This window comes from Mobula birostris, chromosome 2 (genome assembly GCF_030028105.1).
Source record: "Mobula birostris isolate sMobBir1 chromosome 2, sMobBir1.hap1, whole genome shotgun sequence".
Lineage (NCBI taxonomy): Eukaryota > Metazoa > Chordata > Chondrichthyes > Myliobatiformes > Myliobatidae > Mobula > Mobula birostris.
The window spans coordinates 179393689-179417977 of NC_092371.1; the positions used below are offsets into that span (position 1 = coordinate 179393689).

Below are 24289 nucleotides of genomic sequence, written 5' to 3' on the forward strand. Positions count from 1 at the left end.
AGGGGCAGGCTGTGCCTCACGAGCCTGATTGATCCATTTGAGGAAGTGTCAAAACAACTGGGTGAAGGGAAAGCAGTGGATGTGGTGTATATGGATTCTCATAAGGTGTTTGACAAGATTCCCCATGGTAGGCTCATTCAGAAAATCATGAAGCATGGGATCCAGGAAAACTTGGTTGCGGATTCAGAACTGGCTTGCCCTTAGAAAGCAGAGGACAGTAGTAAATGGAGTGTATTCTGCCTAGAGGACAGTGACCAGTGATGTTCTGCAAGAATCTGTTATGGGACTTCTCCCCGTTCTTTGTGATTTTTACAATTGTCTTAGATGAGGAAGTGGAAAGGTGGGTTAGTAAGTTTTCAGGTGACATGACGATTGGTTCTGCTGTGGACAGTGTAGAAGGTTACTGTAGATTAAAATGGGACATCGATCGGATGTAGAGCTGAGCTGAGAAGTGGAAAATGGAAAAGTGTGCAGTGAAACTGATTGGAAGGTTGAACTTGAAGGAAGAGTGTAGGGTTAATGTCACGGTTCTTAGCAGTGTGGAGGAATAAGGGGATCATGGCATGCACGTCCATAGATGTCTCAAAGTTGCTGCGCAAGTTCAAAGGATGGTTAAAATGTGTACGTTGTTTTGGCCTTCATTAATCAGGGGATTGAGATCAAGAGCCACATGGTAATGTCCTATGTACTATATTGATATCACCTTCATTAAAAATGGCTCGGCAGAGGATGTAATTCTCAGAGCATTTGATTAAAATTCCAACTTACTCAGAACATACAGGTACAATTCTACACTGCCATCATAGACAGCATCCTCATATCAGCCATCACTGTCCGGTTAGGTACAGCATCCTCTCCAAATATGTGAAAACTACAGTGAACTGTCAGATCTGCTGGAAAGGTCATTGACTGCAGTCTACCATCCCAGTAGGACCTTGTGTGTCCAGGACCAAAATGTGTGCGGGAAAATTATTGTGGACACTACCCACTCAGCAAACCGCCTTTTGCAAAAGCTCCCTTCTGGAAAGCATACCAGGCTATTAAACTGATCACTTCAGACCCTCTTAAAGGTTTCTTACCCCAGGCAGTTAATCTGATCAACCGTTCTAATTAGCCACCCACACCACATCCCCTGTTACCTCAGTCAGTGTACTGTACTATAAACACTTTAATCCAGTGGTTCTCAACACGGGGCGGTCCTCCAGGGGATCATGCTGGATTTCAGACAGGCCACAAGTAAAACACTGGGGCCACAGGAGTTACTGAATGGGTCATAGTAAGTTTACTGTTTTAAAGAAATATTACCAAAATATTAAAATGAAACAGAAATTATTATATGTAATTTAACTGGAACCCTAAATGACATGAACAGGAAAATGTGCCAGATGATGCAAATAAGGCAGCAAAACAGCTTAGCCTGTGTGGGGTGGGGTGTGGCAAATCTATCATTTTCTCTGCTCCTGCTTGACCACCCGCATATCACCATTCACACCTTGCAGGGTTCACTGAGCCCCACTCCACTCACAAACAAGAGAACATCTACAGATTCTGGAATTCCAAGCAACACACACAACGTGCTGGAGGAACTCAGTAGACCAGGCAGCATCTTTGGAACAGAGTACAGGCAACGTTTCAGCAGGATGGGAGAAGGAATGAGGAGAAGTCAGAGTAAGAAGGTGGGGGGAGAGGAGGAAGAAAACCAAGGTGATAGGTGATACCGGCAGGGGTGAAGTAAAGAGCTGGGAAGTTGACTGGTGAAAAAGGTACAGGGCTGGAGAAGAGGGAATCTGATAGGAGAGGACAGAGGCCATAGAGGAAAGAAAAGGGGAGGAGCACCAGAGGGAGGTGATGGTCAGGAAGGAGATAAGGTTAGAGAGGGAAAGATGTACTTGGTGGCGGGATCCCGTGATTCTGCTCTCACCTCATCCTCCCGCCACCCCACTAGGGATAGGGTTCCTATTGCCCTCTGTGTCCATAACATCTGCCTTCTCCATTAGGATCCCACCACCAAGCATATCTTTCCCACTCCCCGACTCTCTGCTTTCCACACGGATCACTCCCTTCACAGCTCCCTTGTCCATTTGTCCCTCACCACTGATCTCCATTCTAGCACTTCTTGCAAGTGGAACAAGTGTTATACCTGCCCCTACACCACCTCCCTCACTACCGTTCAGGGCCCCAGACAGTCTTTTCAGGTAAGGCAACGCCCCTCCTGTGAGTCTTTTGGGGTCATCTACTGAATCCAGTGCTCCTGGTGGGGCCTCCTGTAGATTGGGAGACTGCTTCGCCGAACATCTACTCTCCATCAGCCAGAATAAGCAGGATCTCCCAGTGGCCACCCATTTAATTCCCATTCCCATTCCTATCCAACATTTCAGTCCATGGCCTCCTCTACTGTGGCAATGAGGCCACACTTAGGTTGGAGAAGCAACACCTTATATTCCGTCTGGGTAGCCTCCAACCTAGTGACATGAACATTGATTTATTGCCCCCCTCACCATTGCCTGTTCCCACTGCCCTCTCTCATCTTACCTCCTTACCTGCCATCACCTTCCTCTAGTACTACCCCCTACTTTTCTTTCTTCCATGGCCTTCTGTCCTCACCTATCAGATCCCCCCCCCCCTTCTCCAGCCCTGTATCTCTTTCACTAATCAACTTCCCAATTCTTTACTTCACCCTCCCCCCCCCCGCCCCCGGTTACTCCTATCACCTACTACTTTGTATTTCTTCCTCCCCTTCCCCCACCTTCTTACTCTGACACCTCATCTTTTTTTTCCAGTTGTGATGAAGGGTCTGGGCCCGAAACGTCAACTGTACCCTTTTCCATAGATGCTGCCTGGCCTGCTGAGTTCCTCCAGCATTTTGTGTGTGTTGCTTGAGCCCTACTCCACATACACTCCCAAATCACGAACTGCAGATTGGGTGGGGCTGCCTGCAGCAAGATGAATTGGTGAACATGCAGCAGGAGGCTGGTTCTGAATGCCTTCCACAGACCTGAGCATGTTATCATACCTATAAAAAATGACATGAAGGCTACAGTTACTGCAGCGGGGTCATCGGCCAGAGACAAGAATGTGGATATTCTACCACTGCATCACTATCTGCCACTACAATCATACTTTAAAAGAAAGTTCATTTCGTCTGCTCTTTATCAAAGTATGTTCATGGTCTGCTCTTTATCAAATTATGGCATTGCTTTGCACGGCTGTAACTATATGTTATAATTATGTGGTCTTGTCAGTGTTAGTCTTTGGTTTGTCCTGTTTTTTTTGTGATATCACTCTGGTGGAACATTGTATCATTTCTTAATTCATGTATGCATTTCGAAATGACAATAAATGAGGACTGAGTGTCCTCATAATCTGATCTAATCTAATTTCGTTTTTCTTGGTGAGTATACACTCTTCATTGCCACATAGAATTCACAGAAATAATAGCATTCAAAAAATTCCTAAAAATTATTTTTTAAAATACTGCCTAGGAAGCTAGATTTATTTTTACATTGATATTCAATACTGACACTTTTTCACATGAGATTAAAATTATTATAATACTTTGACATTTACTAATTTTCTTTAGAACCTTCTCACACAAATGCATTGTTTACTATTTATAAACAGTATATATCTATATATAAAGACACACACACACACACACACACACACACACACACACACACACACACAAATATATATATGTATTTTTTAAAATTTTCTTTATTTTGTTTATATCAGATTAACAGTTTGGAGAACAAACTGTCGCTGCTAATCTGTCCTAATTTACGTGTCAGATACATTTGAAAAAACTGATTTTGTTGAACCAACAGTTACAAAGAACAAAAAGCTGCAATCTCAGATCATGCAAAGAGGCTATTGCCGCTTTGCTTGGAAAACTCAAACATTTCAGCAACAATATTGGATGCTATGAATTTATGCAATTCTGGAAGAGCTGATCAGGATGTCAGAGGAACAGGGCTGGGTTCGAAAAACTGACGTGACTGCAGACCTTGTTGCTGGCTGCTACTCGGAGGGATAGGACTTGGTGCACGAAGGCCGTGTGCAGTATAACCGTGGGAGATTGGCTCAGACATTTCACTTGAAATTGCAAGACTCTGTTGGACAGAGATAATGCAAGTTGCCACAGGCCTGTTACCCTTGTCTAGAGGTGCAACAGATGACATGGTTGCTGTGTTGCATCACTTGTAGTGAGGATTAGATCTCAAGTCGTAGACTTGCCTACTGCTGCAGACCGGGTGAGGAAACACCAGAGGCATTGCACATGCCATCTGCACTCAGTTGCGGGGGGGCTGGCTGCTCTCATTGGTGCTGCCCTCCTGTGTTCGAGCAGTGGAATGACAGGCTGGATTGTGTGCATCTACACACTGCTGGGAAACTGTACAATCAATTGTGGGACCTGTTGCTCAAGTCTTGGACTATACGTATGCTTTTTATTCGTGAATATGTTTCTTTGCTTGCTATTTTGAATGTTTTCTCACTATTTTAAATGTGCTTCTTTGTATATTCTGCACTTTGGCCCCTGAGGAAGGCTGTCCTGTTCAGCTGTATCTATGTATAATTAAACTTGATTTGATTTGATTCACTAGCAACTCCTAAAATAGAGTTTCAAGATGATTATCTGATTGTATATCTTGATCATTTGAAGCAACTGCACACTCACATGGAATTTTGGTTCAGAGACTTGCTAGAGATGCATATTCCAGATTAGCTGGTGGATTCATTTGGGGTGAGTGTGAATGATATTGACACCAAATTGCAAGAATGCCTAATTGAGCTGCAGAGTTATATAGCAGCTCATGCAAAATTCAAACAGCAAGCAAAATTTCTGGTTAACTAGTGATATTCTAAATAAATTTCCACACATATGGGAGAAAGCAAGGTTGCTTTTAATTGGATTTCCCAGCTGTTATCTAGTTCAATGTAATTTTAGTCAGGCTCTTCACCTGCTATCAAAAGCTCATAACCGTTTTGAGAAGAGGTGATCGATTACTTTTAACCAAGTTGCGACCAGATATTCTAGAATTTGATAGCTTGTATCACTTGCAAGGATCTCACTAAATACCCTGATTTAACAATATTAAGTGCTTTTTATTGTTGCTATTTGGAAGAACATTTCATATATTTCAAAAATTTGAAATAGTTTTATTTTTCGTATCCACTTGTAACACTATAACATTATGTAGGTTGGAGGCTACCTAGAATGAATATGAGGTATTGCTCCTCCACCTCATGGTCCTTATTTTGACAAAAGAGCAGGCCATGGACCGACATGCTGGAATGGGAATGTGGATATGAATTAAAATAGTTGTCCACCTGGAAATTCTACTTTTGGCAGATGGAATGGAGGTTCTTGTCAAATTCGTCCCCAAACTTACACCGGGTCTCACTAATTTAGAGGAGGTCATGTTGGGAGCACCAGATACGATAGACAGCCAGATGAATTTCACAGGTGAAGTTTTGCCTCAACTGGAAAGACTGTATGGGGCCCTGAATGGAGGTAAGGAAGGAGGTGATTCATCAGTTGCAGAGATATGTGGGAGATTAGTGAGAAGGGACGAATTGACAAGGGAATCATGGAGGAAGTGATCCCTATGGAAAGTGGAAAGTAGTCTGGAGGTAAGAAGTGTTTGGTGGTAGGATCCCACTGAAGATGGCAGAAGTTGCAGAGAATTATGTATCCGATGTGGAGGCTCATGGGGTGGTAGGTGAGACAATAGGAAATATGTCCCTGTCAAGATGGTGGGAAGATGGGTTGAGCACAGATATCTGGGAAATGGAGGAGATGCATATGAGGACACCATCAATGGTGGAAGAATGAAAAATTCATATTCTTTGAAAAAGTTAGACACCTCTGATATCCTGGAAAGGAAAGCTTCATCCTGAGAACAGATATGGCAGAGGCAAAGGAACTGAGGAAAGGGAATAGCATTTTTACAGGAGACAGAGTGGGAAGAGGTATAGTCAAGATACTCATGGGAATTGGGAATCGGTGGGTTTATAAAATAATGTCAGAAGACAGTTTGTCTCCAGAGATGGAAACAGAGAGATTGAGAAAGGAGAGAGGCATGTCAGAAATGGGCTGGGTGAAAGTTGGAGGCAAGAAGCAGCACCAATGCAGTCATCAGTGTAAAGCCTCAGCAGGAAGGCTTGGAACATGTACTGTAGCCAACAAAAAGGCAGGCATAGCTGGGGCCCACATGGGTGTCCAATGCTACTGCTTGAGTTTGGAGAAAGAGGGAGGAGCCAAAGGAGAAATTGTTGAGGGTGAGTACCAGTTCTTCCAGACAGAGGAGGGTGGTTGTGGAGGGGAACTAGATGGGTATTTTATTGAGAAAGAAGCGGAAAGCTTTAAGGCCTTCTTGGTGGGGAGGAAAAGTGTATAGGGGCTGCATATCAATGGTGAAAAATGAGGCAGTTAGTGCCAGGGAATGGGAAGTTGTTGAGGAGATCACGAGCATGTGAAGTAGGCGGATATAGGTGGGAAAGAACTGAACCAAGGGGACGTAGAATGGAGTTGAGCTATGTGGGCACAGCTTCAGTTGGGCAGGAGCAGCAGAGACAGTGGGTCTACTGGACAGTAAGGTTTGTGGATCTTAGGTGGGACATAGAAGTGACCAATGCCGGGTAAGGAAACTATGAGTTTGGTGGCAGTGGATGGGAATTTTCTGATCATCTAGAGTGGGGTCATTTTTAAGGGGATGGTGCCTGACAGTTCTCACTGGCTTCAGCAAGGTGGAGGTCAGTTCACCACAGAACTTCATTCCCTTTGTCTGCGGGTTTGATGATGAGGTTGAGAACAGAGCAAAGAGAGTGGAGAGCAGTGCATTCAGGGGACTAAGGTTCAAAGAGAAGAGAGGAGTATTGAGGTCAAGCCAGTTGATGTCTCATCAGCAACTTGACCTGAAAAGATCCAGAGCAGGCAGAGAACCAAGGTGTGGTATCCAACTTTGACTGTCCGTTCATTTCTATAGGTGCTGCCTAACCTACAGAGTTCAAATTTGCCCAGTTTCAATGAGTGGAGGGCAGAAGACATTGTATTCTTAGACTTCAGTAAGGCTTTTGATAAGGTTCCTCATGGTTGGCTGCTCTAGAAGGTTAGATCATAAGACCTCCAAGGAGACCAAATAGATAAAGGTTAACTAGATGGTAGGAAACAGAGGATGATGGTGGAAAGATGTTTCTCTGACTGAAAATCTGTGACTGGTCGTGTGCCCAAGAGTTCAATGCTGGGCCCATTGTTATCTGTCACAAACAACAGAGGTCCCAGTACTGATCCTTGTGGGATGTCACTGAAAATCACAAGTCAAAATAATGCCATTCCACCAATACATTCTGACTTCTATGAATATTAGAATATTGTCCAATATCAAAGATTGAAGCTGCTGATTATATGATCTTTTTCTCATTAATTTTCTTCCTAATTCTACAAATTTCCTCCACACATACTTAAGACAATCTCCAGAACTCTGTAATTAGGGATTCTGAAGAAGACTCACTATTCTATGACATGGGATCAATGCTTTCAACACTAATAGCCCCAGGGGGTGAGGGTAGTGGGTTGATATCTATACAAAGCAGCCTATGACATTACTATCCAAGTCATAAGCATACTACTTAGAGTCAATGCGTACTTAGTAGAACCTACAAAGCTGGAAGCAAATACATATTGTACCTCATTTAGAGAATTTAACAAAATATCTAGTATACAACACCCGTTTTAAAATTAATAGTAGGGAGAATAATAAAATCATTTGCAGATTTTTTGTGAACTATAGGGAATTAACTTGGCAATGGCATTCGTCAAAAGCTCAGGGAAAAAATCCCAGCCTGATCATCTCCATGACTGAACAGACATGGTAAGCATTGTATTAATTACATAATGCAAGGGAACTCTGATTTCTGAAGACAACACAGAATAGACCTAGAGGCAATTTCTTAGTGGGTAATTAACTTATTCACAGGAAATCTGTGCAATGCTGCTATGTAACATGCCACCTCGTTATCACTCAGATGTGCACATAGCCGTAAGCCAGTAATCTAATTCTTGGACTGATGATGCATTTAAAATATTGACATCCAATCCTCCTGCATTAGCGTCATACTTGTATAGTCATAGAGTTAAAACAGCATTGAAACAGGATCTCTGGCCACACTAGTCCAAGCTGACCAAAGTGCATCAATTTGAACCATCTCTCTCTGAAACCTTTCCTATCCATGTACTTGTCCAGAAATCTATTAAATTTTGTAATTAAACCACATCTAACACTTTATCTGGCTGCTTGTTCCATATACCCACCACCCTATGTGTGAAGAACTTATCCCTCAAGTCCCGTTTAAATCTTTCCCCATCATCTGATATTTATGCCCTCTAACTTCCGTACCTTGAGAAAAAGACCTTATCTATGCCCTTCACAATTTTATAAACCTCAGTATGGTCACCTCTGTAGATTTCCTTGTTCCATGAAAAACACTCCCAGCCTATGCAGTCTCTCCTTATAATTCAAGACTTCCCATCCCAGAAATAACATTGTGAATCTTCTCTGTATCCTTCCAAGCTTAATCATATCTTCCTACCTACATCGTTCCTAGAGCACAGAAACTCAAACTACAAACATAATAATGTAGGAGTGGTCTCACCAACATCTTGTATGTCTTAACTCCTGTAAAGGCCCTCCACTCCAACATGTCTAAGTTATATGTGTACGTTCTTTACGTTTGAACAACTGTCAACTAAATATAGTTTACCCAAGACTAATTTTTTTCAATACATACAAATAAGAGATTTTTTTATGGTCTCAAATAAGTACATTTCCTAAAAGTCCTGATAAGAATCTACTAGATGTAATTTTTAATTTGAAACCTTTTTATAATGGATATATATCTAATGTTCATAATATGCTGTTGGGAATGAGAAATGTTCCTTTAGATAAAATTAAAAATCTTTGGGAACAAGATTTACAGACTTCAACTTCTGAGGAAACTTGGAATCAAATTTTTAAATTGGTTAACACTTCATTGTTATGTGCCCGGCACTCTCTCCTACAATTTAAAGTGGTCCATAGGGCCCATATGACCAAGGATAAGTTGTCTCATTTTCACTTAGATATATCTCTGTATTGTGATAAATGTAATAACAGAGAAGCTTCACTCATTCATATGTTTTGGAGATGCCCGAGTCTTGGAAACTATTGGAAGGAAGTATTTCAAACTTTCTCGATACCTTTCAAAGTAAACTTTAAGCCTAATCCTTTGACCGCTTTATTTGGTATTGTTGGAGGAAAGGATATTATTTTGGAGTCATCTGACTTACACATTTTGGCTTTTATTTCTCTTATGGCCAGAAGGACGCTCTTGCTTAAATGGAAAGATGTGACCCCTCCTGGGGTCAATGGTTACGTGATGTCATGTCATGTTTAAGTTTAGAGAAGATTCGATGTTCAATCCCTGAATCTAGCCAAGACTTTCAAACATTGTGGGGACCTTTTTTGAATTATTTTCAAAACCTTTGATTTGCTGTTAAAGCACAGATGATAACTAATAATTCTGTTTTCCTTTTTTTCTTTACTAATCAGCTTCAGTCTCGGTAGTGGGTTAGGTTTTTTTATATAATAAAATTACTATATTTCAATGTTACAAATTAATTCATCTGTGTGAATATAGGGTAAGGAGTCTTTATATGCAATTTATTATAATGTATTGACATTTTTTCTTGTATTCTGTATTCTTATATGTAAAATTAACAATAAAAATATTGGAAAAGAAAGTTATATGTGTACGGGACCCCAACAGCATGCACATATTCCCCTCCCCTTCACTTCCCTCCTCTCCCCTCTCCACAGGGGACTACTGTTTTCATTATACTTATTCTCTCCTTATTGATCCCCCATCCTTTCCAGGTATTCCACTCTATAATTGTGCAAAGAGGTAAGCTTCCCTCACCACTGTCAGGCCCTTCAGCAGTCCTTCCAGGTGAGGCAGTATTTTACAAAGGAATCCACTGATGTTATTTATTGCAGTCAGTGCTCCCAGTATGGCCTCCTCGACATCAGTGACCAGGTAGAGAGACCACTTCATTGAGCATCTTCGCTCTATCTGCCATGTCAACCAGGAACTCCCCTTGGCGAGCCATTTCATTTGAACTTCCTGTTCCCACACCAGCATATCTCTCCATGTACCCCTCCACTACTAAGTCATGTTCAATTGAAAATTAGAGGAACAACACCTCATATTCTGCCTGGGCTGGTGGCATGAACCATGAATTCTTAAACTTCCAGTAAGAATTATCCCTCTGTCCCTTTCCCCTGGTTTTCATTTTTTCTCTCTTTCTCCTCCTGATCTAACTGATGCCATTAACCCTTCACTTTCCCTTACCCCACCCTCTCCCTGACCATCACTCACACATTCCTCCCTCCAGTTTGGCTAACACCACAAAAGGTGTATAGCAGATGCTCTCTCACTGGCTTTGCCACTCAGCCTTGGATCATCGGAATAATGGAAATGTCTGTGTCAGGCCGCTGTTTGTTGATTACAACTCAGCGTACAACACAATCTTACCCTCAATTCTAATCAACAAGCTCCAAATCCTGAGCCTCTATACTTCCCTTTGCAACTGGATCCTTGACTTCCTTACTTGGAGACCACAGTCAGTGCAGATTGGAAGTAACATCTTCTCACAGACAATAATCACTGATACACCTCAAGGATAAGTGCTTAGCCCACTGCTCTTCTCCCTCTACACCCTTGACTGTGTGGCTGGGCACAGCTCAAACACTACCTGTAAATTTGCCAATGACGCAAGTGTTGGCAGAATTTCAGATGGTGATGAGGAGACACACAGGAGTGAGATAAATCAGCTGGGTGAGTGGTGTCACAACAACAGCCTTGCATTCAGTGACAGTATTGGATTGTAGACTTCAGGAAGGGGAAGTCGAGGGAACACACACCATTTCTCATTGAAGCGTCTGCAGTGGAATTGGCGAGCTGGTTCAAGTTTCTGGGTGTCAACACCTTTGAAGATCTATCTTGGGCCTAGATATTGATGAAATTACAACAAAGGCCACGGTGGTAGCTATATTTCATTAGCAGTTTGACCACAACTCAATATGTTTTAAGATAGTTATGGGTAAGGATAAAATTTGAGTCACAGAACAATACAGTACAGATACAGGCCCTTCAGTCCAGTGAGTCCATGCTCACCCTGTTTGTCCTGATTTTCTGCATTCACTCCATATCCGTTTAAGCCCTGCTGCTCCATGACTATAAGACCATAAGGTATAGGAGCAGAATTAGACCATTTGGCCCATCATATCTGCTCCCCCATCATGGCTGATCAATTTTGCCTTTCCACTTCAGTCTCCTGCCTTATCCCCATATCCCTTCATACCCTAACAAATCAAGAATCTATCAATCTCTCCTTTAAATATATCCAGTTGCATGGCCTCCACAGCTGCCTGTGGCAACAACTTCCACAGATTCACAACTCTATGGGTAAAGAAATTCCTCCTCATCTCCATTCCAAAATGACACCCCTCTATTCTGATATTGCGACCTCTGGTCTTAGACTACCCAACCTGAGGAAACAACCTCTCCACATCCACACTTCTGAGAACTTTCAACATTCAATAGGTTTCAATGGGGTCATTCTTCTGAATTCCACTGAGTAGAGGCCCAAGGCCAACAAACACTCCTCAAATGACAAGCCTTTCAATCCTGGAATTATTTTCATGAACTCCTTTGAATCTTTTCCAATATCAGCACATCCTTTCTTAATTAAGGGGCCCAAAACGGCACACAATACTCCAAGTAGGGCCTCACCAGTGCTTTATAAATCTTCAACATAACATCCTTACTTTTATATTCTAGTCCTCTCAAAATGAATAATAACATTGTATTTGTCTTCCTCACCACCAAATCAACCAACAAATTAACCATTAGGGACTCTTGTGCCGACCATGTAACCTACTCTAGAAACTGCCCAGAATTTTCCTACCGCATAGCCCTCTATTTTTCTAAGCTCCATGTACGTACCTATCTAAGAGTCTGTTAAAAGACCCTATTGTATCCGCCTCTACCACCGTCGTTCCATGCACCACCAATCTCTGTGTGAAAAACTTACCTCTGACATCCCCCTGTACCTACTTCCAAGCACCTTAAAACTATGCCCCATCGTGTTAGCCATTTCAGCCCCTGGGAAAAAGCCTGTGGCTACCCACACAAGCAATGCCTCTCATCATCTTATACACCTCTACCAGGTCACTGCTTATCCCCTGCCACTGCAAGGAGAAAAGACTAAGTTCACTCAAGCTATTGTCATAAGGCTCGCTCTCCAATCCAAGCAACATCCTTGTAAATTTCTCTGCACTCTCCTGGAATCTGAGCTTCAAACACTTTGACACATCAGGGAGGGGGAGAGTTATTTGGATGTTCTGTTTCAAGAGTTACTCACACCATTAGATTAGCAGCCTCAAATTCAGTCTGTGGTCAGAGTCAAGAGGGTGTGACCGCGAGTGGAATCCAAGACACAGTGCTGGAGCAGCCTGAGCCCTTGAGCTTGTCCAACAGGACCAAGGTGGTTGCCCCCTGTGTGAGGCTGTAGAAAGGATAAGCAACTTACCTGTGGCACCATGGTTCGGGTAGTTATTCAAGACGAGGGAGAGAGAAGAAAAATGTAGTGGTAATTGGAGATAGTATCATCAGGGGAATAGACTAAGTTCTCTGTTGCAAGGTTAAGGCGTTCCGAAGGCTGTGTTGCCTGCCTGGTGCCTGATTCTGGGACATATTATCTGACCTGCAGAGCAATTTGCAGTTGGAGGGGAAAGATCCAGTTGATGTGGTCCATGTGGGTATCAACGACATAGGTAGAACAAGGAAAGAGGTTCTGCTGAAGGAATTTGAGCAGCTAGGGACTAAATTAAAGAAGGAGAGCCAAAAAAGTAGTAAGCTCTGGATTACCATCTGAGCCACATGCAAAGTGGCACAGAATAGAGAGTTTGCTGATTACACTAAAATGAGTGGAAAAGCAACTTGTGCAGAGGATGCGGAGAGTCTGCAGAGAGATATAGATAGGTTAAGTAAGTGGGCAAGGGTCTGGCAGATGGAGTATAATGTTGGTAAATGCGAGGTCATCCACTTTGGAAGGAAAAATTAAAGATCAGATTATTATTTAAATTGTAAAAGGTTGCAGCACACTGCTGTGCAGAGGGACATAGAAGTGCTTGTGCATGAATCACAAAAGCTTAGTTTTCAGGTGCAGCAGGCTGTCAAGAAGGTAAATGGAGTGTCAGTCTTCATTGCTAGAGGGATTGAATTTAAGAGCAGGGTGGTTATGCTGCAACTGTACAGGGTACTGGTGAGGTCGCAGCTGGAGTATTATGTACTGTTCTGGCCTCCTTACTTGAGGAAGGATATACTGGCTATGGAGGCAGTACAGAGGAGGTTTATCAGGTTGATTCCAGAGATGAAGGGGTTAGACTATGAGGAGAGATTGAATTGCCTGGAACAGTACTTGCTGGAATTCAGAAGAATGAGAGGAGATCTTATAGAAACATATAAAATTATGAAAGGGATAGATAAGATAGAGGCAGGAAAGTTGTTTCCACTGGTAGGTGAGACTAGATTTAGGGGATATAGCCTCAAGATTCAGGGGAATAAATTTACAGCAGAGATGAATAGGAACTGCTTTTTCCAGAGAGTGGTGAATCTGGGGAATTCTCTGCCCAATGAAGCAATGGAGGCTACCTCAGTAAATATATCTAAAACAAGGTTGGATAGATTTTTGCATAGTAGGGGAATTAAGGGTTATGGGGAAAAGGCAGGTAGGTGGAGATGAGTCCATTGTCAGATCAGCCATGATCTTATTGAATGGCAGAGCAGGCTCGACGGGCCGGATGGGCTACTCCTGCTCTTATTTCTTATGTTCTTATGTTCTGATATAATACTTCTTCCTCTTTTGCATGTACCTATCCTGAACTTTCTGAATTTCTCCTGGAAATTCCAGCCTTTGCTTCTCTGCTGTATCCCCGCCAGTGTTCACACAATTAAATAACCTAAAACAATTGTTAATATCAATAATCAAAGCAAACCTGTAGAAATACCTCATGCAATATCTACTCCAAAGATATTTCCGAATGAGAATGTAGGTTCCTCATTAGCTACTCATACCGAGGAGAGTCAGTGGATGTTGTTTACTTGGATTTTCAGAAAGCCTATGACAAAGTGCCCTATATGAGGCTTCTAAATAAGATAAGGGACCAGGTAAGACATAAAGGAAAGGTACTAGCATAGGTAAAGGATTGGCTGACTGGCAGTAGAAAAAGAGTGGAAATAAAGGGGGCCTTTTCTGGTTGGCTGTCAGTGACTCCTGGTATTTCACAGGAGTCAGAGTTGGGACCACTTCTTTTCAAGTCATATGTCAGTGATTTAGATGACAGAATTGATGGCTTTGTGGCCAAGTTTGTGTATGATTCAGATATAAGTGAAGGGGTAGGTGGTGTTGAGGAAGCAGGGAATCTGCAGTAGGAGAATGGGCAAAGAAGTGGCAGCTGGAATAAAGTGTAGGGAAGTGAATGGTCATGTACTTTGGTTGGAGAAATAAAGGCACAATTTTCTAAATAGGTTGCAAATTCAAAAATCATAGGTACAAACAGGTCTCATGCAAGATTCCCTAAAGTTCAACTTGCAGATTGAGTCAGTAGTAAGGAAGGCAAAGTAGTAAGGACTCAAATATAAAATTAAGTTTGTAATATCAAGGCTTCATAAGGCATTGATCAGATTGCACTTGGAATATTGTGAGCAATTTTGGGCCCCTGATCGAAGAAAGAACAAGCTGACATTAGAGTAGGTCCAGAGGAAGTTCACAAAAATGATCCCAGGAATGAAAGAATTAATGTAAGAGGAGCATTTGATGGCTCTAGGCCTGTACTCACTGGAGTTTAGAAGAATGAGGGGTATCTCATTGAAACCTTTTGAATATTGGAAGGCCTAAATAGAGTGGACATGGAGAGGGTGTTTCCTGTCATGGGGAATTCAAGGACCAGAGGGTGCAGCCTTAGAATAGAGAGATGCTCCTTTAGACAAGAGGTGATGAGGAATTTCTTTATCCAGAAGGTGGTGAATCAATGAAAATAATTGCCACAGATGGCTGAGGAGGCCAAGTCATAATATTTAAAGCGGAGTTTGATGCCCCCTTGATTAGTAAGCGTGTCAACGGTTACAGGCAAGAAGGCAGAAGGCAGGATAATAAGGTTGAGAGGGATAATGAATCAGCAGGATAGATTGACAGAGCAAACTTTGTTGGCTGAATGACCTAATTCCATTCCTGTGTTTTATGGTTTTATGAGGAGCCTCCTTCTGGTTCCCCTCCTCCTTCCCTTTAATCCATGATCCACTGCCCTGTCCTATGACATTCTACCTTCATCAGCCCTTTACCTCTTCTACCTATCACATCCCAGCTTGTTACATTATCCCCATTCCCCCATCCGCCCACCTTCTCCCTTATCTGATCACATTTATCACCTGCCAGCTTGGACTTCTTTCCTTCGGCCTACCTCATTATTCTGCTTTCTGTCCTTTTTCTTTCCTCTCCTGATGAAGGTTCTCGGCCTGAAATAATGACTGTTTATTCCCCTCCATAGGTGCTGCCTGATTAGCACTACATACTCAATTATGTTGCTCAAGATCTCCAGAATCTGCAGAATCTCGGATGTTTATAATCTGAAATATTAATTCTGTGTCTCTCCAGGCAGATGCTCACTGACCAGTGGAGCATTTCCAGCACTCTGTGTTTTTTATTTCAGGTTTTTGACATTTGGAGTTTTATCTTCATTTTCCATTTTGGTTGAAAACTTCAACTGATTTATTCAAAGTTGGTTGGGTATTAATGATACCAATACTGGGAATACTTAAATAATGTTTTGTGTTTAGTTATTGTTGTCTCATTATAGGAAGGATGTGAAAGCTTTAAAGAGGGTGCAAAGTTCAAAATTTATTATCAAAGTACATATATGTAACCTTGAGATTCATTTTCTTTCAGGCATGCAGAGGTGATTCACCAGGATGCTGCCTGGATTAGAGAGCATGCCTAGGTTGAGCACACTGTGGCCTTTCTCTTTGGAGTGAAGGACGATGAGAGTTGAATAAGACAATAAGAGGCGTCTAGAAAATAGACAGCCAGAGACTTTGTCCAAAGGCAGAAATGACTAATATGGGGGCAGGGGCATAATTTTAAAATGGTTCGAAGAAAGTATAGGGGGGAATGTTTTACATAATGAGTGGTAGGTGCATGGAACCCACTGCCAGGAATACGGTAGAGGTAGAGGCAGAGGCAGATGGTCCTTAACCATGACCTAGATCTAAAGTGTTCTTCTACACATACTTCAGTCATCTGCCCCATCCCATTCCATTGTAGGAGGTCCAGTATCTAACTCTCACTAGTTGGGATCTCTATTTACTAATCAAGGAAACTTTCCTGAACACATTTGATAGTATGGGAATCCCTGTCAATATGTGGAAAGTTAAAAGCACCTACCATCACAATCTTGTTTTCCTTGCAACTGTCTGCTATCTCTCTACAAATTTGCTTGAAACCTTGCTGACTATTGGGTGGTTTATAATATAATCCCATTAATGTAGTCACCCTTTCTTAATCCTCAGTTCCAACTATATAGCCTCAATAGATGAGCTCTCTAGTCTGTCAAGCCCGAGCACTGCCTGACACTTTCTCTGACTAGTAATGTCACTCCTCCCCCTTCTGTCCCTTCCACTCTATCGTGTCTAAAACAATAGAATCTTGGAAGCAAACAACAGGAATTCTGCAGATGCTGGACATTCAAGCAACACACATCAAAGTTGCTGGTGAACGCAGCAGGCCAAGCAGCAACTGTAGGAAGAGGTGCAGTCGACGTTTCAGGCCGAGACCCTTCGTCAGGAATCTTGGAAGGTTGAGCTGACAGTCCTGCTCCTCCTGAAACCAAGTCTCACTAGTGGCTGCAATGTCATAATTCCATGTGCTGATCCGTGTTCTAAGCTTATCTGTTTTACCTACAAAACTCTTTGCATTGAAATATACACAGGTCAAATATTATCCCCACCATGCTCAACCTTTCAATTCCTGTCTTTGTCTGTAGGCTTAACAATATTTCTCTCCACAATTACTCCACCATCTGCCCTGACACTCTGGTTAGTCCATGAGCCAGGACCCCAAATTTGGGCCACCGATACCACCTAGGTGGAATCATTCTTATAGTGATTTTTGGCAAGGTATACACCCCTAGTGCTAGAAAATATGTGATAGCATTGCAGCGGTGGTAGCTTTCAGTGAGGGGGACTGGTAGTTGCACCTCCATGCTATAAGAACCATGATCCTATGGTGCTTTGCTTATAATAAAATGAATTATGCCAGGTACCTGTCCCCTTACTTTGCTCGGATGATGAACCTCCCAGAGAAGAATCCTTCTGTGTATGAGGCCTTCAAGACGGGCCGGTTCTCAGTGCAGCTGTCAAGTAACAACCCCTTTGGGTAGATCCCTGTGGACCAGGCTATTGAATCCACAGTGAACAAAGACACACAGACTCCTGGAGGCATATCACGGTTCAGCCTGAATGCTGGAGCTATCAAGCATTACTACATAACAGCTGAGCACCACAGTGCATTCTTGGGACAGATAAGGGAGATGGTGCAAGGCAACAAATCAGAGCTTTGTAATGCGGAGCTACAGCGGCCAAGCATCCAGAAAGACGAGGAAGCAGTTTCAGCAGTGGTTAGCCTCATACATGAATGGGTCAACTCATTTATAGAGAAGTGGGACCTCATTAGCATCTCTGCAGCAAAGGCAGCCCCCAAGGACATTGCCTCCAACCTGATGAAGGCATATGAGATTGGTGAGCAATGCTATGCAACCTTTAAGGATGAGAGACCCACCAGCAAAGAAATTCCATGACCCAATGAAAACCAACAAGCTGAAAACATTCAGTGATATGTGTAAGAAGAGAGAAGTGAAATCTAAAGGGAGGGCAATCATCTTGAAAGCAGACAGGTCTTTGTTTGGACATATCATAGTGATGGCACAAGGGTGCAGTCCATGTATGGAGGACATCCTTTCTCATCCACTTGGACCGTTGCCCTGGGCTCTGTCCACACCAGAAGAATAAAGCTACTTTAGCCACAACCTTGCAGAAAAATGTAGCAGTAGAAGAGCAACTCCCAGGAAGCTCTGCTACAGTGGTTGAGGGAATGAACTTGGTCCAAAGAGTGAAAGGTGATCAAGTAATGGCTCTGAGGGAAGGCAGTCAGAATAGCAGAATAGATGTTGTGTTCGACACATACAAGGAGAACTCTATCAAGAATAGTGAAAAATCTCTACGGGGTGAAGAGACTGGTCATGAGTTGCAAGGTATCACAGGCACACAGATGGTGAGGCAGTGGAGGAGCTTCCTGACCAAAGTCAGTAACAAGAATAGTCTCATTTGCTTCATAGTCCATGAATGGAGGAAGGCGGAGTACAGAGCAAAACTACAGCAGAAGATTCTGTATGGAATTTTGAATGACAAATGTTACAGAATCAAATCTCAAGACAGTGAGAAGTTGTCAGCTCTTCAGTGTCAACAAGAAGAAGCAGATGGCCGCCTACTTCTCCATGTTGCCCATGCCACAAGACAGGGATACCAATCTGTAGTGATCTGCTGAGAAGACACTGATGCCTTTAACATGTCTTTAGCATTTTGTGACAACATTGAGGCCCCATTGTTCCAGAAGTGTGGCACTAGAACCCGTACAAGGCTTGTAGACATCCAGTCCGTGAGCCAATAGGGTTGGTCAGTACCATTTGAGGGGAATAATGCTCATAGTGATTTTTGGCAAGGTATACATCTCTAGAATTAGAAAATATGTGATAGCATTGCACCATTGGTAGCTTTATTACTTCAAATAAGTAATCACTTTTTGTATATATTCCATATTGACATCAGTACAGCAGAAAATGTTACCTCACCCCCCCAAAAGGTAAAAAAACCTCATTTGAAGAGATTTCTGGAGTTTTATCAATGTCATGATATTTTCCATATTGTTGTATCAAATCAAAACAATCTTAAGCTTTTGTCATGGCATATAGAATTACAGTACAATACAGTAATTCAAATGTGGGGTTCCACACGGCCATAACCTGGGCCCCATTTGGTTGTAAAATGAATATATTTAATCAAAGACTGCTTTCCATACTTTGTTTTCCATATTTTCATAACCTATTAATAATCATAATCATTTTCCAAGTCTTCCATGTCTTCCACACCTTCATCTGAACTTTCCATACTCTCTGAGGTGGATGCCTGGTTCTCACAGTCTGCCAGTCTACACGTGTCAGTGCACCTGAGGCCATTTGCAACACACATACATCTTGGGAGTGAACATTTTCTTGAACAGTTACGGGCCAGTAGATGCAGGACAATATCGGTGCTGGCTGGCCTTCCATCCAGTGCACCACCAACTGTTCAGCTTTCTCTTCTCTCTCCATCTTCCATCCTCTGCCAACAGGGTTTGGCACTTGTGGGTCCTTCTCCATATACCAGCCTGGTAGATGACTCGCTGTGTATGTTTTGTTAAGCAGTCGTTGCTTGCTGGGAGTTGATGACTTTTGATTTCACCTTTTTTTGGCACAGAAAAGGTGATACCTGAGCTCATCTACTTCGGTGGTCAATGCTTTTGGGGCATGCAGGAAACATGTAAATGCCTCCACTTTGTCCATCAGTTCTGGGGAGAGGTCCCATTCCTGACCCAACTCTAAGAATGTGTCCTGAGGTTCCTTGTTGCTGGTCAGAAGTTTTAGGGCACTTGAAGTAATAAAGCTACCACTGGTGCAACGCTATCACATACTTGCTAACTCCAGAGACATATATCTTGCCAAAAATCACTATGAGCATTATTCCCCTCAGATGGTACTGACCAGCCCTACTGGCTCACGGACTAGGTGCCCATTTCCCTGCAACCCTAGTTTAAACCCCTGGAGAAGCACTAGCAAACTGTTCCTGCAAAGCTGAGCACTGCTTCACTTCTGTGCTGCACCACATACTGTCAGTGAACTTAGCAGGTAAAGATTTTATTTTTCAAAATATATATTCTGAATCTCCTGACACACCTAGAAAGAAAACAAAATCCCTTTATTCACATGGTGCTAGAATCAATATCTACTTTCTGCATTCAGCTAATTCCTGCTCATTATGTCAATGTCTACACCACAAATGATTTTAATTATACTTGAACTAAGATCTGCCGTGACATCATGTATTCCCATTTTAATTATCTCTACACTGTCACAACTTATTTTCAAACCCTGTGTCACCTGTAATTTTATGTTTTCAAGACAGAAATTCTATTTTACTTGGCAGTCATTGTTGGTGAAAATCTTGGGAGGCTGGTCAAGGGAATCAAAAGAAATATAGATTGACTGTGAATGTGCATTTGAGGCAAAAGCTCGTCCAGCGTCTTGCTAACTGGTGCAACAAGGCCAAAGGGATAAATAATATTTTAGCGTTCATTCATTTCAGGCTGATATCTAGATTTTTAAAAATGAAATATTGATCATTAAAACTGAGACAGTTTAAGCAATTAGTTTCAATTTCTTCAATGGTCAGTAAGATTCATCAGTTTATGTCTTTCTTGGTCTCCACATCACAATAAAGTCATGGTTCCTCAAGCATTCTGACAAGCTGACTGGAAATCCATTACGCAGTTTGCAGAGATCCCTGCCATTTGGTGGACATGGCATAAGTTTTGACTTTACACAGGTTCTTTCAACAGAATAGTGAATTCCAGAATGGTCAGAGACAAAATCCAGAGGACTGAAATTAATTCAATGTGTAGTAGTTAGAAGAGAAGTGAAGAAATAGCAATATAGTAGAGATCCCTGTGTAGCTAAAGAGCTGGTGCAGGAAGAAGGGCTTAAGATACTTGAACAATTGGACTCTATTCCAGAGCAGGGAGGACCTGCACAAGAGAAATAGGCTGAACCTGAACTAGAGATGTTCGCAGGGAGTTTTCCTTGTGTTACTCTGTGGCAGTAACGGGGGTATAGGAACTAAAGAAGTAGGTCAGCAGGTAGCGAGGTTGAAGGAAGGTAGAGGTCAGCTCAGGTGAAACTTGTAGTTAAGAACAGGTTAATTAACACATTCGGACTAAGGGGCTGAGGAGCTTTTATTTTCATTCAAGTAGTATGGGAATTAATAAGCCTAATGTAGTAGGCCTATTGCAGCAGGCATTGACTATGAAGCTTTGTTGATAGCCTCGTCCTGAAGAAGGGCCTTGGCCCAAAACAGCAACCATCTATTCATTTCCATAGGTGCTGCCTGACCTGCTAAGTTCCTTCAGCATTTTGTGTGTGTTGCTGGTAGGTATTTCCCTTTAGATTAGTGGGCAGGAGAATGGGTTTAAGAAGAAAGATGAATCAGTGTAATCCAATAGGCCAAATGGTCTAATTCTGCTCCCATGTCTTATGGTCTTTAAAAGGAACAATAAACAGGTCAATTACTGCCACACTTATCAGCAGGGAATTGTGAAATGTAGCTTATTACTACCTTCAATATGAAAACAGAAATATGAAACAAACTAAAGAAACAACAAGATCAGTTAACGCATTGCAGGTTATAATACAGCTGTTTACACTTACGTGATAAAATATATTCAGCAGGATTTCTCAGTGAAAATGTTGCCTCAGCATAATGAATAATTCACAGATTCAGTCTGCTCATGGATAATAAATTGACTTTGAACTTCGAACTTTGAAAAGTATCAGACATATTGAATCAAACCATGTACAAACTGAGTCATAAAAGAATGTCGTAACCATGCCTCACACTTAAACATCTTGAACTAAGTTGGCGCAATTAACAACTTCCTGCTAGTCCTGTAAACATCTGACATCATGCACTGTAAATACAAGTCAGTGCTTCCATTCAGACACACCCCTGTAGATAATTGTCTAATCCTAATATATATAAAAAACTTCTGGTAAAATGGTAATGTGTTTGGACAACCAAAGGTGCTCTTGTCTTTTTAAATGTCATTTAGGTCCAAGCTGGACATAAGAACTTCAGGTACTGCAGGTGTATTCCATAAGCAAGCTGCTCACAGGAGGAGCTCGAGTAGGTGTGACTGTGTTACTGCCTGCTGCAAGTAGTCACTGGAGTCAGTGTGCAAAGGCAGTGTGCAGACTAACAGCAAGTGACTGTCTTCTACGTTTCTTTTGTGACTGCAAAACCCTACTGGACATTGATAATGTAAAATGCTTCAAGTCTGTTTCCCTTGTTTACTGGTGAGGCAGATGGTAGGGAGCTACGTGGCTTTGGTTGTAGCAAGGACTCGGCCTAAAGCCGCGGGCTTGCCATGTGTCTGCAATCCAGGATAGGAGATGCCAGAGGCAGTGTAGCATGACATTCATGATGTGTTCGGAGCTGGCCCTTCCCGTTGGCATTGCACTCCAACGTTTGCTCGATGGAATGACAAGCTGCATTGCACGTGTGTGTGTACATTCATCTGCGGACTGCTGAAAAGATAGATAGATAGATATACTTTATTAATCCCGAGGGAAATTTGGTTTCGTTAGACTGGTAGTTCTTGCCAATAATACCTGTGCACCATATATTTACAGGAAATGTCACACAGGAACTTGAGCTATATATGTTTTTTTTGTGTGACTGTATGTTTACTTGCTGTCTTATATGTGTTACATGTGCCTTGTGCTGTGGATGACTGTTGGTACTGTGGTTTTCACCTTGGCGCCAGAGGAACGCTGTTTTGTTTGGGTATTCATGAGTATTCATGTATGGTTGAATGATAATTAAACTTGAACTTGAACGCATAATCTGCAGGAGTTGCTAACCTCCTCCCACTGTGCATGTAGGCGGAAGTGGCTTATTCTCTTTTACATGTCAATCCTTTTTTGGAAAACTTTGACATCAGTTCGTCATAAATCACAATGCTGGCTAAAAATTTTTGCATTTATTTTGATGTAAATGATCATTTTAGCGCAAGGCAAAGATTAACATTGGAAATTTTATGTTTTTTAGTATATACACAGCTATCCCATCAATATAGTTGCAGCCCATATTTTTAGAAAGATAATTATAACTTTTTGCTGCAGCAAATTTATGATTTTCATTCTTGGTTAAAGGTTTGAGGAAGTTAAAGAAATGATTTTGAAGGAGAGGGATGGACAGGGAGAGGAAAATGAGAAGTTTACATATGGAATTCCAGAATGCAAATAGCTAAAGACTTAAGGCCCAGAGTTGAGGAAAAGGAAGGTGGGGGGGGGGGGGTGTTTAAAAATAGAGATTCAAAAATACACCTGAAAGTATATCATGATTGAACTATGTCCTTGGTTCGGTATAATGAACAAATATTTATTTTTAAAATCTTAGTTCTTTCCTGTCTTTATTTTGTCTGCTGAAAGTAATTAGACACCTGATCAAAAATCATAAGACTGACATACTTTGCCAATATAATTAATCATTAATATTTATATAAAGGATTATAAAAATGTTGTTTTCCCATTAAGTTTCCATTTACTATAGTAGAATGGAAGAAATTGTACAAGATGTGGAAATATAAAAACATAAATCAATGATCACTATTAAGATATTTGCAATTCTGATTTACATTACAGCTGGAGCAAATCTTTACTACTCTTATGCTTTCACACTAACTCTATATTAGAGATTCCTTATGTACTCGTCACCCAATAAAACATTTATAACTTAAAATATTTAATGCTTAATAGAAGTAAAAACACTACAAATAATAAGTATATACAAAGAAAGCTCTGCCATATGCTTAACCATAGAGTCTTTCTTATATAAATAACCTAATATTTATCGTTGAGGACTTACCTTGCAAACTAAATTAGAAGGTGTTCACTTTCTTCTAAGATGATTACAGGCCTCTTATAGTATGTGAATTACACTGTTGATCAAGATGTTTTGACACTGGTATATCATGAGTTTGTGGCACCCTGCTTTCACTCCACTTGTTATTTCGTGACAGGTCGCTCCCTAGTTCCTACAGTAATGTTAATTATTAACTTTCTTTAGCATGCAATGTGCTGGACAACATCCAGAATTATATGTCTTTTAAACTTGTTTATCTACGTGTGCATTTCATGAATAAGTGAGGCCTAAGTTCTTTTTACAAGGCAGGATTTCACTCACCTTGAGAGAGGCACAAAAAGTTCCAAATAAAGTACAAAGATGAAAAATACAATGGCATAAATTGCTTACAGTCAGCTTTAAT

The 24289-nt window shown here is 41.6% G+C and overlaps 1 protein-coding gene across 1 annotated transcript in view; it reads right to left on the bottom strand.

The window, feature by feature from the left end:
• Nucleotides 1–23982, bottom strand: part of LOC140209812 (protein FAM110C-like) — a 92454-nt gene extending 68472 nt beyond the window's left edge. The window contains exon 1 of the mRNA XM_072278328.1: nt 23890–23982. The gene's annotated coding sequence lies outside the window, so the exon portion shown is untranslated. The remainder of the gene's footprint in view (nt 1–23889) is intronic.
• Between the last annotated feature and the right edge of the window lie 307 nt (nt 23983–24289).